We start from the raw sequence: 5,000 nt of genomic DNA on the forward strand, positions 1-5,000 counted from the left end.
CCATTACTCGTCGCGGTCCACACAATTCTGTCCCTCTGTCCCGCTGCAATAGGAATTCGGCAGATAATATGCGCGATCTGTGGCGGGACTATCCTGAAAATTTTGGGAACATTCCATTCTCCCTCATGCCAGTAATAACATACCGGCTCCATAGTGTCAGGGGCCCCTCGAACGAGCTGGGCTAGAGGCTTCTCACCAAACCAATTATCATGCCAGAAAGATACTGCGCCTTGGCCCAAAGTCCAGAAGATTAGAGGTTCTGCCACATCCCTGATCCGACATAAGCGATGCCAAACAGAGGAATGATTGCGATTATACGGCACATGAGTAGGGTGAAGAGCCCTACAATAGCGATCATGCAAGTACTCCGACCACAAGGATGATTTAAGCCTAAATCGCCACCAAAGTTTCATCGAAAAAGCCCTAACATACTCCGCCAAACTCCGAATACCCAAACCACCTTCTGCTACTGGTCTACAGATCTTATCCCATGAACACCAATGAATATGCCGGCGGCCATTATATGAGCCCCAAAAGAAACCATTGAATATGCGCTCAATGGTTATCAAGACAGATTTAGGTGGATGGATTACTTGAAGCAGATGTAAAGGCATAGCCTGCAACACACTTCGAATCAAGGCTAGCCTCCCTCCATGGGATAGATTCGTCATTGCCCACCCCTGTAGCATGTCACGTATTCTGGAAATGAGCGAATCAAACAAACATGCCTTCCGATTACCCTTGTATAGAGGGACACCCAAATATGTGACTGGGAGATATTTTAGCTGGTAACCCATAACGTATTGTACCTCTTGCAATTGTGACAATGGTACCTGCCGGCTCAGAATAAAAGAACTCTTTGCGCTATTTATCTGCTGTCCGGACACCCGCTCATATGCGTGGAGAAAATCACGGAGCAATTCCATGTGCTGCCTACAGATGTTAGTAAAGATCATCATATCATCGGCATATGCTAGGTGAGATACCCGAACCCGACCCGGTGATTGGTAATACATCGTTGGGTGCGCCACAAAAAGCCTATTCAGTCCCTGAGATAAGTAATCAGCAGCAAGCACAAATAACGCCGGGGATAATGGATCCCCCTGCCGCAAGCCGCGTGTCGAATGAAAGAATCCAGCGTGCTCTCCATTCACTAGGACTGAGAACCAACAGTTTGATACAGCATTAGCCACCAAGTTAATCCAATGCTGCGGGAAACCCTTTAGTCGCAAGACTTGAAAGAGGAACTCCCAGTTAACCCGATCATAAGCCTTGGCCATATCAAGCTTAAAAATAACATTCGCCTCCGACCGGCGCGACTCCAATGAGTGAACTAATTCTTGCGCCAAAAGGACATTATCACTCAACAATCGTCCCGGGACAAACCCACTCTGGGATGGGGATAGCACCTTCGGCAAGACATGCCCAAGTCTGATAGACATCAACTTCGTGCAGATCTTATTCGTAACATTACATAAACTTATCGGCCGATACTCACTCCAAGAAACTGGGCTGGCGGTCTTTGGAATAAGAGAGATGGTAGTAGCTGTGAAACTCTTCGGCATAGCTATACCACGAAAAAACTCAGATACTGCACAGAAAACATCCTCTGAGACAAGATCCCAGCAGGTATGATAGAAAATCGCCCCAAATCCATCTGGTCCTGCAACACTCTCCGGCTCAATGCAGAAAACTGCCTCCCGAACCTCTGCCATCGTCGGCATGGTACACAAGAAACACCTGTCCTCATCTGTCAGGCCATCCTCTAGGCAATCTCGATCCATCTCGTCGGGAAACGCTGGCTCTGCGGATAGGAGCTGCTCAAAGAAAGAAGCCGCCGATCTCTTAATTCCTACCGGATCAGTTAAAACCTCCCCCTCATGCTGTATCTCAAAGATCGTGCCACGAAACCTCCTCTTCTGAACTAAAGAGTGGAAGTATCTCGTGTTTCGCTCCCCATCTTTAGCCCATTTGATCCCGGCCTTTTGTTTCCAAAATGCCTCCTCTTGGGTCAACACCCGAACCAACACTGCCGAGCACCGACTCCGCTCCACAAGCGTGCGATCACAAGGATTAATATCATATGCCTCATCAGCCTCCTTGAGATCTCGCTCCGCCGCTGCAACCCTATCAAACACATTCCCAAAGACTGTTCTGTTCCATTCCTTCAGACAGTGCTTCAAGCGAGTCAATTTCTGCTGAAGGCGAACCATACCACTCCCGATCGTTGGGTATTGCCAATTCCGACGAACAACCTCGAGAAATCCCGGATGCGTGATCCATATGTGTTGAAACCGAAAAGATGATGCCTTTTGCGTCACAATAGTCTCTGCAACAACCAATAATCCACGATGATCCGATTTGGAGAGCTCAAGATGAGTAACTTGTGTTTTCGAAAATACGTCCATCCAACTATCAGTCACCAGGACCCGATCTAGACGTTGCCGCAACCGACGACTATACCAGGTGTAAGGGCTCCCAGTATAACCAGCATCTGTAAGGGCACAGTTCGCAATCATGTCATGGAAATCAGACATTGCGATACCACTCGGGGCAGCGCCCCCCGACCGTTCCTCTGGGCAGAGGACAGTATTGAAATCCCCTCCCACAATCCAAGGCGAAGAGCCAATCGAAATCAACCGAAGGCCAGCCCAAAGATCTCGCCGCTCCACCATATCACATTTAGCATATACCGCTGTAACGAAAAACAGTTTCGGCCACTTATTTGATTCCAAATGGAGGTGCAGAAACTGCTCATGATCGATCAAAACCCGACACTGTACCTCCGGTCCCCAGAAAAACCATATTTGATTCACACAATTCGAAACCACCTCCTTAAATCCCAGCCGCCTCGCCATAAACCTTCCCAGCCAGCCGCCCTAAAGCCTCATCATCTGTCACTGCAGCACAGTTAGGCAACTCGTGATCTGATGTATTTACCACACAACCTGGCAGCTCGCAAGGCAAACTCGCTGTCTGGGATGTTGGCACAACACATGTATCTACCTGCTCATCGTCTGGCCTCGTGTTAGATGGACCAGACTCTCCCAACTCAGGAACCTTTGGCAGTACCTCCGGAACCGCCGTCTCCTTCCCATTCCTAGACTGCTGGCACCAGACTTGCCCTCCAATAGATCCTCGTTAAGGGATTTAGATTGTACTCATTCCAATTACCAGACTCGTAAAGCCCGGTATTGTTATTTATTGTCACTACCTCCCCGTGTCAGGATTGGGTAATTTGCGCGCCTGCTGCCTTCCTTGGATGTGGTAGCCGTTTCTCAGGCTCCCTCTCCGGAATCGAACCCTAATTCTCCGTCACCCGTCACCACCATAGTAGGCCACTATCCTACCATCGAAAGTTGATAGGGCAGAAATTTGAATGATGCGTCGCCGGCACGAGGGCCGTGCGATCCGTCGAGTTATCATGAATCATCGCAGCAACGGGCGGAGCCCGTGTCGACCTTTTTTCTAATAAATGCATCCCTTCCAGAAGTCGGGGTTTGTTGCACGTATTAGCTCTAGAATTACTACGGTTATCCGAGTAGCAGGTACCATCAAACAAACTATAACTGATTTATTGAGCCATTCGCAGTTTCACAGTCTGAATTAGTTCATACTTACACATGCATGGCTTAATCTTTGAGACAAGCATATGACTACTGGCAGGATCAACCAGGTAGCATTCCTCACCGACTCCGCCGCCCGCATGGGACGAGCCCAAAACGGTGGCGGGCGTCGTTCGCACGAAGCGCCGAACGCTTGCTTTCGGGGCAAACAGAGGCCGAGGCCCTCGTACCCACCGTGTGTTCCGCATCCGAGAGATCGGGCGACGACGCAATGGGCCAACGACCCGGGCACGTGCGGCCGTGCGCGGGACGTGGGACACAGCGGGCGCCTTGAGGTCCACCCCGCGCCGCGGCCCCGAGGGGTGCAGCGCAGGGCGAAAACGGGACGTTCGGGACAATGGAATGCCTTCGCGATAGGTATGCAGCACAGGAAACCGACCGCGGCCAAGGCAGGAGCGCGCTTGGGCCGACGACTGAAGCGGCTTGCGGGGGATGTTGTCGCTGCCCGAGCAGGGATCCAACATGCCCACACACGCCAATCACCACTCACGCGCCCATTACGTACGCAATGCCCGAGCAGACAAGCCAACGCCCGCCGTCCCACGACGCATTCGAGCGTCGCGGCAGGCGAACGGCAGCAAGCACGCCCAAGCATGCCCCGGTAGGCACGAAGATTCGGGACGAAGCACGAGTTGGGAACCGAGGAGCACAAACCTAGGGACCGGACCGACTTGCCTGTGCGACGCCTCCACTTTCGCAGGCGACGGGCTACTAGCAAGCGCACCCAAAAGCATACCCCAGCTCCCGTGCGGGAGCCTTGCATGCCGGGATTGCCGACACTTCGCCAGCCACGTGCTACTGATCTCGGGGTCGCGGGCAACAGACGACGACGACGACGACCACACCCGCCCTGTGTGGGTGCCACCGGGAGCCGACGGTCGGGGGTGCAAGCCGTCGCCAGCCGCCCTTGACGCCTCCATGTTCGCAGGCAACGGGCTACTAGCAAGCGCACCCAAAATCGGGATTGCCGACACTTCGCCCACCACAAGCTACTAATTTCAGCGTCGCAAGCCACAAGCGGCGACAAGCACCCCCGACCGTCGAATCCCGACGGCACCCACATCGGTCCGCTTATGCGGGGGGAGGCCGACAAGCATAAGCGGACCGACCGACCGACCAACCTTTGCTTGGACGGGGCTTGTGTTGGCCATGTTTTAGCAAATCGCAATCGAAGCACGCCCCCGACGGCTTGCCGTTGCGGACGGGAAGGCATTCGGCGCACACGATGCAAATGGGCATCGGCCGCACGCAACACCGTAGACCCCCGCTCAAGCGCCCCACCGGAGTCCCTCGCCGGACTCTCGCTGCCAAAACAAGGCCAACACAAGCCACGCCCAAGCCATGAGGACGGCCGAGGCTTGGGGGCTACGGGGG

General features: G+C 53.2%; 1 pseudogene; it reads right to left on the bottom strand.

The window, feature by feature from the left end:
- Positions 1 to 3,067: 3,067 nt before the first annotated feature.
- On the bottom strand, positions 3,068 to 3,676 carry LOC148784274 (18S ribosomal RNA; annotated as a pseudogene; the record flags this gene model as incomplete).
- Between the last annotated feature and the right edge of the window lie 1,324 nt (positions 3,677 to 5,000).

This window comes from Sesamum indicum, linkage group LG13 (assembly GCF_026168435.1).
Source record: "Sesamum indicum cultivar Baizhima isolate 11 linkage group LG13, ASM2616843v1, whole genome shotgun sequence".
Classification (NCBI taxonomy): Eukaryota; Viridiplantae; Streptophyta; class Magnoliopsida; order Lamiales; family Pedaliaceae; genus Sesamum; species Sesamum indicum.